The sequence below is a fragment of the Xenopus tropicalis genome, chromosome 4 (genome assembly GCF_000004195.4).
Source record: "Xenopus tropicalis strain Nigerian chromosome 4, UCB_Xtro_10.0, whole genome shotgun sequence".
Classification (NCBI taxonomy): domain Eukaryota; kingdom Metazoa; phylum Chordata; class Amphibia; order Anura; family Pipidae; genus Xenopus; species Xenopus tropicalis.
The window spans coordinates 102,175,342-102,189,986 of NC_030680.2; the positions used below are offsets into that span (position 1 = coordinate 102,175,342).

Here is a 14,645-nt window from a genome sequence, read left to right on the forward strand (position 1 = left end):
TTTTGTTGCATGTTGAGCTACACAATTAGTGGGTTCCTCTATAAAGGTAATAAAAGCAAAATATCAATATGCATTAATGTAGATAATAAACTCTATAATATTTAGCTTTTATTCCCTACAGAAATCATTGGATATTTTTTAGGTATTAACAGGCTAACAATGCTTGAATATACAATGACAGGCTTGAAAGTCATAAGATCTTCGACTAGGCACCAATTGTTTTGATTAAGGTCTACCTGGCCCTGTAGACTTAGGAATATAATATGCTAGTATAGTGATGTCTCACTGTACACACAACACAATTATAAATCTCACACTACAGGCCAACTGCATTTCAACTTGAAAAAAAGACAATAGCAGTTTAGCTAAAGAGTCACTAGATAAGTATAACCCTGGACCATTGTGTTGACCCAAGTGCAGGCACACACAGCAGATTGCAGCACTGAAATGCATGTGTATGCATTTCCACTAAAATCGATGTGCATGCACCTGGCCCAACGCAATGGTTCTTGGTGCTGACAAGTTAGAAGGGAAATGCTATTATAGGGGCGGATTCTCGACCTACGTTTATACACAGGCCAAGAACGTGTGGCACTAGCCTTAAAAACCATCTTAGACTCAACTGTTTACAGACACAAAGCCTGCCAGGAAAGTGAAAGATTAATGAGTGGGAGATGAGTAGCTAATTGAACTAATATACTGTATTTACAATGCTTTCATTCAGCACACTGGGTTTGACGATGTCAGGGTAAAGATCCGCATGGAGGATAAACAGTTCCCAATTCCTTCCTCTTATTAGCACTTTTCCTTCATATCCCAACATGTGGTTTCTGAATAACTAAGATATATTCTAAGATAACTATCACTTCTATTTTGTTCCAAAAAAGCTAATATGGATGTTTATAGCTTAAATGTTATTAATGATATTCTAATTTAGCCATGTTCCTTCCTTGTCGGAAGTCTGTTGGTCTTAGTGGTATAATAGGTACATCTAAATTGGACTGCTTGAAGCAATGTGTACAGAAAGTAGTTGTCAATGATATATTTTTTAGTTGAACTACAGTTCCAAGTGGTGTGTCTCAGGGTTCCATATTAGATCCACTTTTATTTAAATCTTAATAATTTTAAAAAAGGCTTTATAGCATTCTGTAAAAAAATGAAATTCATCCAGAATGTGTCATCGTTGCAGCTGGGTCTTCACAAATAGGCTAAGAAGGTTGTTTGCTGATAAATGCAAGTTTGTACTTCTGGGATTTATGCAGGATATTTATACCTTATTATTGGACTGGTGAAGTTCCTTTAAGTATTTCTAATATAGAAAATGACAGATGCAGGAAGCACAGCCAATAACCCATTTAGAATATACCCTTTTGGAATACGGAAGAAATTGGAGACAGCCTCCAATTTGTTTTTGTTTTTGCCTTCCTCTGGATCAAATTAGAATATTAGTAATTAGGCAGGATTAACTTGGACAAAAGGTTGAACTTGATGTGTATTTATTTAATTCACTCTCAACACATATTTTCTGTTTTTATTATTTACAATAGAAGACGTTTTCCTTCTTTTAAACCTATGAACATCTACCCCATTACTGAGCAAGTATGCATTTTATACAGATTAAGAGGCATTAAATGACTGTGTATGTGTCCTTCCTCCATACAATGTCACTCTGCACAAAGAAAAAAAGATTTGTTAAATTGTGACTGGCATTGTACCAAGGTCTTCTCCATCTGTGCATTATTCAAATGTACCTTGTCAGACAATAAACCTTTGCCATGCTCACAGTGCACTGCTGCTATTCATCTAATCAGTGCCAGTACTTTATGAATTTAGTATAAAATTAAGTATAAAATGAAGCCTTTAGCTTTTCAAACAAACAGTAAAAGTTCTTGAATTTTGGGGCTTTTTTAACTTTTTTTTTTGCGCTATTTTTTTTTTGTTTGGCATACAAAGGATTAGACGAAAAAGAAATCATCATCTCTGCAGGACTAGCTGACAATTTTGATGAGCAGGGAAACCAATTGTACACTTTGTTGGCAACCTGCAAAAGGAAGGTGAAACCCAGAGACCTCTAAACCCCCCTCGAACAAAACCTGCTGAATCTAAATAACAAGGGGAGAATAAGCTTCCTGAGACTCAGTGTTCCCACTCAATTAATTCTTCCTTTTTCAATTCAAAGTTCAGCAGGTGTCACAGATACTTTGCTCATGTTAGACTTCATGAAACCAAATTAAGATGGAATAAAGAAAATTGCAACCATGCAGGGAAGCCTATTGTGCTTGGCTAACAGGGTGACATGTCATCCTATTGAATTGACAGACCTGGAATTACAAGTACATAAAATGCTGCAGTTCGCCTGGAAAGAGCTGTATATTTAAGGATGTTTTTCTCAGTGCATTTTAAATGTCTTCTAATGTATTTTAATGTTGAGTACCAATATAAAATAAGTGCTTCAAATTATTATTCTTATTGTCAGCTGCCTAGTTCTATAAGCTGTAGTACAAGACAATTAAGAAAATAGTGTTATACACAAATAAGAAACAGAATAACTGGCATATAATCACGTGTTAGCATAAAAAAATACGCTATTTATGACAAATATAATATTTCATCATTGTTTCTCAGTTACAGTATACTGGAAGAGTGTATATATATATATAATGTATTTATATATTTTTAAAGGCACTTGAGATTAGTAAAAAAAAGATAACAGGGTGACAAATTAAAGCACAGAATAGGGACAAATCATACTTATACACTTATTTTCTATGGGGCTGATAACGTAACATACATTTAGTGCCCCACTGTATTTTCCCTCATTTAAACTTCTTGTAATTTGGCAAGTCACTTGCTTGCACAACATGGCTATGTTTATTCATTTTAAAGATAAATGTGAGGGAAACCTTAACCCATGTTTATAAATCATATATAAGACTAAATAGGTGCAGAAACAACTGCCACGAATCCCCATATTTATTGCCCATAAACACCTATCTGGGTGGGGGGGGGTTTACCCCAGACGGACCCAAATTTAGTTGTGCTCACAGCTGCTTTCTTTCTCCCACCTCCTGTTCCAAATCAAGAGTTGTGGTGTCAATTGATGCAGGGGAACCTTGGAGTTTGGTGCTACCGCCACTTCCTAACCAGGTGGTAGCTCCTTGGTTCCCTCAGTGTCCTGCATCAATAAGCATACATTTGCATTGCAGGCACACTCGTCACTCTTAAAGGAGAAGGAAAGTCTTTTTGGCATTTTACTGCTAATAGATTCGCCACATTAGTGCCACCTAGAACACTATATTTATTTTGCAGAAAGCATTACCATACCTGAGTATAGAGCCCTAGAAGCTCCCACTGTTTGTTTAAGACAGCAGCTACCGATATTTTAAGTATCTTCCTGCTTGCAGCTCTAGCTGTTGGTAGCTCAGATCACACATTCCTAAGGGAGTGGGAAGAGAGAGGGGAAAGAGGAGAGAGCTGCACAGACTCTGACCCCAGGAATGAATGTTTTTTCTGACAGAGGAAGTCAGATACCCAAGAACATGCTTACAAAAAAGGAGACAAGAAATCTTGTGTTTCTTTTGAGGACTCAGTGCATCTTTTCTGTGATTGCTTATGGCTGTATTTACATAGACCTTGCTGATAAAGCTTTCTTAGTTTTTACCTTTTCTTCTCCTTTAAGCCAAATGCCAGACATGACTCCAACTGCACCAGGAAAACTTTCAGTGCAATTGTGTCTGATTTACAGTATACTGCAAGTGCAATTGCATTCATTTTGATGCATGGGGTACAGTTGTGTTAGGTGCAACAATGCTTGAATTCTTGGAAAACACTTTATGCAAAAAAAGTTGATTGTGTTAGAAAGTGCACTTTACTCACTACACTTGCAATGTTTTTTCACACAATGCAGAATTGTTTCCCAGAATTCCAGCATCCTTACTATTGCAAAGGGGCAATGTTTTTGATCCAATTGTACTGTGCCTACTGCAATTGTTTTGTAATTGTTTCCTGTGTTTACAATGCAAGTAACATCTGCACCTGATTCTTTAGACGCAAATGTGCTGCTCCTTTTGATGCTGGGCGCAAAAAGAAACCTGGAGCTACTTCCTGGTCTAAAGTGAAATCCGGGGACAGGGGTAAAAAATGGCAATGCATTTTACGTGCTGCAGCAAATTTTTAGACCATGCCCACTTTGGCAAACATACCCTCAATAAACCACTCTCCATTATGCAAATATTCCCCTTAGTAAATATATAAATAAATAAAGTTGCAATTCTATGTATAATACCCCCAGAACTCATAGCAGGATGCCAAAGAGGCAATTTTATATATAATACCCCAGAACTCATAGCAGGATGACAAAGAGGCAATTTTATATATAATAACCCCAGAACTCATAGCAGGATGACAAAGAGGCAATTTTATGTATAATACCCCAAAACTCATAGCAGGATGACAAAGAGGCAATTTTATATATAATAACCCCAGAACTCATAGCAGGATGACAAAGAGGCAATTTTATGTATAATACCCCAAAACTCATAGCAGGATGACAAAGAGGCAATTTTATATATAATACCCCCAGAACTCATAACAGGATGTCAAAGAGGCAATTTTCTGTGCCTTACCAGACCCAAAATGAACAGCCTGTCTAGAAAATCAGGACCAGGTTAAAAAAAATTAAACTATAAATGTTTTTTGTTTGTAGCATTAGATTCAACTGTTTATTGGAAAAGATCAATGCATACTAGAGTGTGTATAAATATGTTTGTATTTTAGACCTGGAAACAGCAGGCTACCACATGGCCTTTATCTCTGATGTTGTTGTTGGAAAAAGAAAAAGGTGTTTAATTTCTGAGAGTTCTTTGGTATAGCCAAGATAAAAGTGAAAGAAACAGAAAAAAATATTTTTATGATGTTGTGTAAAAGAATAAATGACTTACATTTCAGGGTTCAACAATGCAGACCACAACAATTTGCACTTTGGGTACTTTAATAAATACAAGCTGCTCTATACTGTACTTGTGCCTTTTGTCAAAATGCTACTTAGTTAACCCTGAAAACAGTGTAAAGTTCATAGTACATGGAGCACAAGAGCCCTGGAATTCACACCTGCCCTGCTGAGGTTTACTTCCATTGCTCCCTTTACGTGGGACCATGTACCATGATGCCATAAAAAGGAAAAAAAACTATTTTTTTGTGTTATCATTTTTATTCGTTTCTCACAATTTACCAACCTGGACAGTAATTTGTGGCAACATTGGTAAATATTCTGCAACTGAATTCTGGGGAATACACAGCATTGTCGGTCAAAAACCATGGCAATTTGTGTGCGTTTTGTACATTTAACTGTTGTAACAGCCCTATTTGGTGTCCTTGTTTGTACAAACTTATGCAAAACAGTAGGTTTTCTTGATATTGATAGAATAATCCTTAATATTAAAGCTTCAGTATTTAGATTGTAGCCTATATTACGTTATAACATGTTTAACTGCAAAAATGCTTTTTGGTGAGTATGTATTAGGGCCCTTACACATGGGCTTTCACCTGTTCCAGATTTCTCCTACGTTTCACCATAGGGGAATGCAGGGTGAAACGCAGCCCATTCTTCCATATTGGACTGTACTCATTCAGGTGCATGCAAGTGCCAAACGCAGGTGGAACACAACACATGTGCCTGAATGAGTAGAGCCCTGTGTGGTGAAACACATAAAGGATCAACCACAGGGGGACACAGGAAGAAACACCCATGTGTAAGGGACCTTAGTCTTTCATTTCCCTTATAAAAACATGTTAAACAGATAGCTCAGAATTATAATCATTTACATTATAGTGAATGCATCTCCACCTTCTTTTAATTTCTCATTTTCCAAGTTTGCATCTTTAATCAAGGTGGTGTTTACAATCATCAACTCCGGAAATAATGTTAAGTTTCTATACAAACGCTGTCATTTATGGGAATTCATTTTTTTTCTGTTTTCATCAGCACTTTTCAGTTTATATCAAAACCCCTGTTTGTGTATGATGGTATGAGCTGGAAATTTTAGGTATTAATATTTCTGCTAAACTAAGTATTTCTTATAAGCTACAAGAAGAGGGTTACAACTCTGTATTGACAAACAGGCTGGCAACAAAACCGGACTGATGTAAATATGCTGCTTAAAATATGCTATTTATTTAAAAATATAATACATCATAGTACATTTAATCCCTACGCGTTTCGTGCCAGTGCTGGGCACTTAATCTGGGTTGTCTAGATTCTCAGTTATTGTAGTTGAACTACACCCTCAGTGGTCACAATATCTTGGGGAATTTGCTAAATACGATAGGGAAGGGTCAGTTCCCCTTTCATTATTGCACATAACCGTAAGAAGTCACGGCTACCTGTAAATTTAAAGTCAATTCACTTTCCTTTCACATCTTGCCGAAAATCTGCTTAAGCCACATAATAGAAACAAATGAGAGGTATTACAAATGACAACTGACTGTGAAATTGCCTGTGCACAACAAATATCTCATGTGCAAGCAGTGATATATGGCATACACCGATACTCTTCTACTGGTAATGCTTTCTATCCTCAGTCTATAAATGTGTGCAGGTTAGAATGAAATATTCAAAGTTACTTGTAGTTAGACATGTTACAAAATACATTATGTGATATTCACTTTGAAAACAAAAGTTTCAATACGTTTGGAGCATGTGTCATTAGAGTCTGTTGCTGTGACTCTGTAAAGTATTAAATCATCTTTATAAGGCAGATACTGGAGATATACAATATTTGCAGTTGAAAAGAAACACACTCAACCTAAATCCAACATTTTGTGCAGATCATTTTCAGAATTTCTAACTGCCGATAGATAAAGTTGTGCGTAATGTGAATGTATGAATTTATGTATAGGACTAATTTGTTCTAACTAATCTGAAGGGAATTCCTAACCTAGCCAGCTTAATGCCTCAGAAGAGGAGCTACATTTTTACTCTAAGGATCTCACAAAGGTTCTCCTATAAGTGAGAATAGTCATATTGGTAGTCGCTGGTTAAAGGGGAACTATCATGAATGGGAATCTGCTTAATTTGGCTCAGTACTGACAAGCAGCTTGTGTTCTGAGCAGAGAGGAGTGGGAAGGGTCCAACCAGTCTTGACGGACATCTAAAGTTTAACCCCCACCTGCTCATCTTTCCTATCTGATAGAAAAATCTGAGGAAGGTCTAAAAATTCAACCCAATTCACCCTTATATTATCTGACACTTTCTGTTTCACTCACCTGAGTCACTACCAAACACATAGAACTTTATTTCTTGGTCATTTATGAGAAAAACATGAAAGAATCATATCACTTTTTTCTTTTTCTTTGCTGAGCAGCAGCAATCAGGTTATTTAGCACAAAGGCTCAGCAAATTGAAACATACATGCCAAGTGAGCTGGCAGGTGATGCTGGGAGTTGTGTTTACACAATAACTTTAGAGCATCCACTTGCACTTCGTTATGCAACTGAATATAAAGTTAGGGTTAGTGATGAGCGAATCTGTCCCATTTCGCTTCGCCAAAAAATTCCCGAATGTTTCAAAGGATTTGCAAAACAGCGCAAAGGTCGCTCAACAGTAAGCGCGTCAGTCCCTTTGACATGAGAGACAATTCTTTTTCGCCACGAATCCATGCCTGACGAATTTTTCCACCCATCACTAGTAAGGTTACAGTATATACAGCTCATACCGTAGAAACACATTCTTTTTATACTGCAGATTGCTAAGCAATAGCAGAGTAAATGCTACAGACTGACCAGGTGTGCCTGAGTAGACTCAGCTGGCTAATAAAGAAGCCTGAAAGCCTGGCTGGTCAGTCTACAGGAGAGCTCTGACTGAGAGACATAGAGAGGTGTCTGTGAATCCAACATACACAAGTCTGTGTGCCTGTACACACACAGTTGCCTGTGCAGATGTCTGGAATATCACTGATGTGTCACTGGTATGAAGGAAGTTTCTTTTATACACTCTTTTCTTACACCTGTATCAGGCTGTTGAATTAAGATTTGTATCTTGCGGGAGGGTGACTGGCCGCTGATGTAAGCCTGCTGGTGAGCGGCACAAAACCCAAATGCAAAAAAGCCTGAAGTGCTATGTATATGTGAATGTAAAGGATAAGCTGCTTTACTGTTATATGTACAAATGCAGCACCCAGACCAGCTGGCTCTGTTCCTTTACTTCCCCTTTGCACATGTTTCCTGTTGAGGGGTGTGGCCTCATGACATGCCACAGCAAATCAGCTTTCACTCTGCTCTGTCATTGACGCAGACCAGGGAGCCAGAGATTCTGGAGGGTGGAGGATGAGCAACTGCTTCAATAATTAGCTATTACTTTGTAATGCTGCAAATTTTTTAAAAGCTATAAATTGTCAAAATGTTTGTCTAGACTTTGGGCTTTCAGAACTACTAATTGCTCCCATATAAGGTTTAGTAAGCAAAGCTGAAGACAATTGCCATTGTAACTGGAGAATATTTTACATCCATCTATTTTTCACAATATATGTAACATTACTTATTACTTATTTATGTTTACATTAGTTGGCTGCTGTGGCCTAGCATGTATGTGTGCCTTGGCTTGTTTGTGTGCACTGTGAATCCTATAATCCCAGGAGGCGGCCATTAATTTGTTGATTGTCTATTCATTTGTCTATTTGTGAAGAGCTGTAATGGTTGAGAAGGTTTCCTTGACGTATTAAGGTAAAAAAGTCACTAAACCTTGATGAATTCGAATTTGCAACCCACAAAACAACTGTGAATTTTTTCACTGACAAAAAAAGTATTTTTCTTTTTAGCAATAGAATACATGATATTCTCACGCTCCTTTCACGCTTAGATTTCTGCACTGTGTTAAACCTTACCTGTCTTGTGCTGATCTTAGTATTTAAAGCCATTGTAGTCCCTGCTGGACTCCATTAATCAATGCCCAGTTGAAAGGAAAGAGTGAGTTTTTGGCTGCTATTATATTATCATTTTTACAAAAGGGCATGGATGCCTGACTGTCAAAGGAAAAAGTCTCCTTATCCCAAGTAATAACATCATACTGGAAAGGAAAATAATCATGGTTGCTTTTCTGCTCTTGGCAGATAGTCCTATTAATATGGCTGATTTAAAAATATAAGGAAAGTGATACAAAGAAAAATAATAATTCTGTTACTTAATGAAAAAAATGACAAAGTTTATTGATAATTACGTGCTGCTTTTCCCTGTAATTCAATATGTATGTGAATTGGGGAATATGCCTTGAGGCTCACTGAGCACAAGGGAGTGTGTGCACTGATAAGTAAGGAGACTATGCTGTAGCTGGGAGTATGCAAGCTTGGCAGTGGACAATGGGCAGAGCATTAGCCAATGCAAGTTGAACTGGAATTTTTGGTTAAAAAAAGAAATAGAAAGAAAAAACAAATACAGTGCAGAGCTGACAAGACGGACATAAACTGTACTGAAGGGGTGAGTATGAAAACATTGGTAAAACGGACCAGATACAGTTCTTATGGTGTAGCATGTAAAAATTCCATTGTAGTTTATGTTGGGACCTGAATTAGGAGTTTCTAAATATAGGTCCAGCCCGAAATTAACAAGACAGTTACTCAACTTGATGAAAGTAGATATATACTCTTTAATTTAATGCTAATTCTCCTTTAATTTATTTTTTCCTAACATATGCCCACCCCATTAAATGTAAAACAATGTAAATATTGTACTCGCAAAATGATACTGCCGTTAAGGCTGCCTTTATCATGGTGATCTCATGGTGAGGAATTTTCATTTCCTCTTGATGACAGTTTAAACTTAATATCTCTTGATCCAGCCTTCTCATTTAACTCTGTTAAGGTGCATGCCCTTCAGATCTTCCATTTTCTGTCTGGTCGGGTAGCCTCCTCTGCTACCTTTCTGATTTTGAAACCTGGTTACAGGTATGTTTCTTCCTCAGTACTTACAGCCTTGGTGATTTTAACTTCCATATTGATTATCCGTCACAACTTTGGCCTTCTCATTTTCTTCACCTAACCTCTTTTGAACTCCAGCAGTGGGCAAACACCACAGCTAATAAGGATTGGCACTTTTTGGATTTAGTCCTTTGTAAAAATCTGGCTTGTTCTGATTTTAACAGTGACCCCTTCCCATTTCTGATTATTATCTGGGTATTTTTTCTTTCCCACACTCCCCTTCCCTACATACTCTTTTACCCACTAATTTGGAACACATGCTATAGACCTCCCAGCCCTTGCTTACTCTCTCAGGACAATCTCTCTTCCTTTAGGATGTCTGATCCTGATACCCCAGTTAGTGAGTATAGCCACATTCTCTCTTCCACCACTAGCTCACTTGCCCACTTACAATCTAAGCATATTCATGCTCAAAACCCCCATGGTTGAACTCACAGATTGTTAGGCTCCTGTACATGATCTGCAAAATGTATGAAGAAAAAATCTTGTGCACAAACAAACTTCATCCATTATATTGTTTATTCTTACTGCCATGCCTCAATTCTGCCCCATCAAAGCCAAGCTAGAGTCCTTCGTAAACAATAACAAATCCAATGCAGAGCACCCGTTTCTATATTTAATACTCATCTACACCCCTTACCAACTGAATCACTTAACCCCATACACTTTCCTCAGGACTTTGTGGATGGACTCTTCTTTATTTATGAAGAGATTTGCAATCAGATCCCCCACCTCTACTAACACAAACCATCTCCTCCTTCCTAAGCCCCCTCTGCCTGCCTTAATACTTTTGATTCTGTAACTGTCTCCGAAGTGTCTCAGCTGCTCTTGTAAACCCTACCCACAACTTGTTTTCTTGACCCTATGCCTTATTCTTTACTTAAATACTGTGCTGCTGAGCTTACTCCAGCTTCTAAATCCTCAGCTCTTCACTGGCCTCTGGAACTTTTCCTTCTCAATTTAAACAGGCCTGTGAGAAGCCTATTCAAAAAGGTAATGCTTGACCCATCCTGTCTCTCTAATTACCATCCTGTCTCCCTTTTACTACTTGCCTTGTGCAACATAATGTGTTCCCCCATATCACTTATGTTCTGCATACCCATAATCTGTTAGACCCATTGCAATCGACCCGTGCACTCTACTGAGATTGCTTTGTGCAGAGTTATAAATGATCTTCGGGTTACAAAGTCCTGCATTTTAATTCTTCTTGACCTATAATCTTTGTTATTTGTTATGGTTGACCACTCCCTCCTTATGCAAATTCTGCATTCACTTTACCAACTCTGTATATTGAAGGTTGCCTTAAGATTCTTTACTTGGTCCATTGTTATTCTTCCTGTACACTTTTCCACTCATTTGGTAATATAATAAATATCATCTGTATGCTGATGAAAGCCACATATATTTATCAACTCTTTCATAAACAATTAAAACTGCCTCCAAGCAATCACCAACTGGGATAAATCAAAACTGTCTCAAACTCAATATAACAAAAACCAAGCTGATCATCTTCTACCTAAACCTGTCCAAATCTCCACTTTGCTACCGTATCTTTACTAATTGCATGCTTATTAGCCCAGTAACTCGGCATGTTGTCTGTGTTCTCACACAGTATTGACAAAATCCATCCTTTCTTTCACAAACAATGCATGCTTTCCATGTATCCTGCCTAGACTACTGCATCCTACTATACATTTACCTTCCTAACTCCCATCTCTGCCAATTACAGTCTGTTAAATTCTGCTATTACAATTATCCTACTGTCATACAAGAGAGTACAGGTCCCTACATTGCTGAAGTTCCTATCATTGCTTCCCTTAAGGCAAAGGAACCCCAGTTTTATGTCCCCAGATTTTTAATTTTCCCAGAATTGATCAGTTTTGTCACAGTCCCATTCAGGCAACCTGCATTTTTCTTTCCCAGATTTAATGTTTTCTGGAATATACACCATTTTGACTTGGTCACCTGGAAAATGTAAAATCGGGGTTCTACTGTATTTACTCCTCCCCCATAACATTCAAAGTCCTTAATTTTTCTGCACCTCACTCTATCCCTTCTCTTGGAGCTCTGTACATTCCCAACTGTCTCCTGCTCTTCTCTCAGATCAATCACTTGGTTGCACCCCCTACTACTACTGATGTTTCTCATCATACACCCATCTGTCTCAATGCTCCTTTGGAATCTCTTTAAAGATGATCTTGTCTTAGTCTTTTCCAAACTAAACTCAAAACTACCTCTTGGAGCACTTGCATGATATTTAACCCAGTTCTAGCACTTATTAAGGGGCTGATTTACTTACCCACGAACGGGTCGAATGGAGTCCGATTGCGTTTTTTTCGTAAAGATCGGTACTTTGCGATTTTTTCGTATGTTTTGCGATTTTTTCGGATTCTTTACGAATTTTTCGGATCCAATACGATTTTTGCGTAAAAACGCGAGTTTTCCTATCCATTACGAAAGTTGCGTAAAAAGTTGCGCATTTTGCGTAGCGTTAAAACTTACGCGAAAAATGCGCAACTTTTCGCGTAAGTTTTAACGCTACGCAAAATGCGCAACTTTTTACGCAACTTTCGTAATGGATACGAAAAACTCGCGTTTTTACGCAAAAATCGTATTGGATCCGAAAAATTCGTACAGAATCCGAAAAAATCGCAAAACATACGAAAAAGTCGCAAAATATTCGTTTTCAAGTCGGAACTTTTCCAATTCGGGTCGGATTCGTGGGTTAGTAAATCAGCCCCTAAGTGTTGTAGTTTAGAGTGGTTATCACTGCAATATATCTGTTTGTTTGTATCTGTAAGTTTTCCACCCACTTTGATTGTAAGCTCTATGGGGCAGGGAATTCTTTGTTCTTGTCTCTTTAACACTTAACGCTCTTAATCTTTAATGTAACTGTATTTATTTTTATTTATCATTGTATTTTATTATAGTATCATTCCCCGTTCTGGGGATAATATTATTGTATCCCCACATTGATCAAGAATAGTGATGCATACAGTGGAGTCTATGGGTGTTTTTTCTCTACAAAGTACATATGTCTGTTGGCATTATGTCACCACATTTTTTGCAGCAATTTCATTGAGATATTCGCCAATGGCAAAATGTGGAATTTCACCACAAATCCATAGCTGCCAATAAATGGCTAACCATCACTAATTAAGAGAAACGCACAAATGTGTAGACTAGGGACAAATGTGTTGAGTAGATAGACTTCATATTATTCAAGTTGTTCACATCCCATCCTACTGCCCTAGCATATTATTGCCCATTATATAGGTTTTTTTTATTATCACTAAAGTGGCATTTTTGTTGTCTTGGCGTGTTGTTCTCTATACCTGCTGCCCAGACTCGGCTGCCTTTGCCAGTAACTAGTTTTGACAAGAATGGATGGTCGGTGTGTTTGTTTGTTTCCCTTTTTGCTTTACCTTGGAAACCACATAAATATATATGAATAGACTGCTGATTGCATTGGCTATGTTAATTAAGCTTTAATAAACTAGGATGAATATGTGATGCAAAACCTTTATTTTAAATATTTTTAAATGCAAGAATTGTTTATAACCATGACTGGGTGTTTGCTCCTGATGGTCTTTAAGAACATACACGCTTTAATTTGATGGAAATATCTCTCCTGAATCTGTGTAATTAACTTGGTTGTAGAAATCATTCATAAGCCGCAGTAATGATGAACCTTAAGTACAAAAATTACTGTTTTCTATCAGTGGAAATTGAGTAGTTTTAGTTCTTTCTTTAGCAGATTGGTTTTGAAAGTCTCTGGTATATTAATGCTTTACAAAGAAAGCATATTGTATGTGTGGTTTCAAAGCAGAAGGCTAGAGTAAGTTTTCTAAAAACATAGTAATATTAAAACAGAAATTCAGTTTATCGTTTACACTGCGTTCATGTTTTTAATTCATGTTACATAGTTAAGTTGGGTTGAAAAAAGACAAAAGTTCAACCCCTCCAAATGAACCCCAGTTCACATATATTCATGCACTTATACCAAACCTATCTATACTTTCACATGTAAATCTATATATACCAATATCTACACTAGGGGGCACATTTACTAATCCACGAACGTCCGAAAAGCGTCCAAATGCGTTTTTTCGTAATGATCGGTATTTTGCGACAATTCGCAAAAGTCGTAATGGCTATGCAAAAGTCGCGACAATTCACGCAAGTCGTAATGGCTAAGAAAAAGTTGCGACGGTGACGAAAAAAATCACAAAAAATACGAAAAAGTTGCGAAATGTTCGTTTCCAATCCGATTTTTTCCCATTCGGGATTCAGATTCGTGGATTAGTAAATCAGCCCCCAATAGTAGATTTTAGTATCACAATAGCCTTTGATATTATGCTTGTTCAAGAAATCATCTAGGCCACTCTTAAAGGAACAGTTCAGTGTAAAAATAAATCTGGGTAAGTAGATAGGCAAAATAAAAAATGTTTCTAATATAGTTAGCCAAAAATCTAAGGCTGGAGTGAGTGGATGTCTAACATAATAGCCTGAACACTACTTCCTCCTTTTTGCTGTCTAACCTCTAAGTTAGTCAGCGGCTTGAGGGGGGGGCGGCAGTACATGGAACATAACTGTTCAGTTAGTTTGCTTTTGATCCTTAGCACTCAGGTGAGATTAAAAAGCAAACCGTTATGTCCCATATGGCCCCCTCCTCAA

The 14,645-nt window shown here is 37.5% G+C and overlaps 1 long non-coding RNA gene across 2 annotated transcripts in view; it reads left to right on the forward strand.

Moving 5' to 3' along the window:
* The first annotated feature begins 7,857 nt into the window (after positions 1–7,857).
* LOC105947287 overlaps positions 7,858–14,645 on the forward strand; it is a 90,793-nt gene continuing 84,005 nt past the window's right edge. For both annotated transcript variants that reach the window (XR_004222401.1, XR_004222400.1), the window contains exon 1: positions 7,858–7,964. This is a non-coding gene — a long non-coding RNA (uncharacterized LOC105947287). The remainder of the gene's footprint in view (positions 7,965–14,645) is intronic.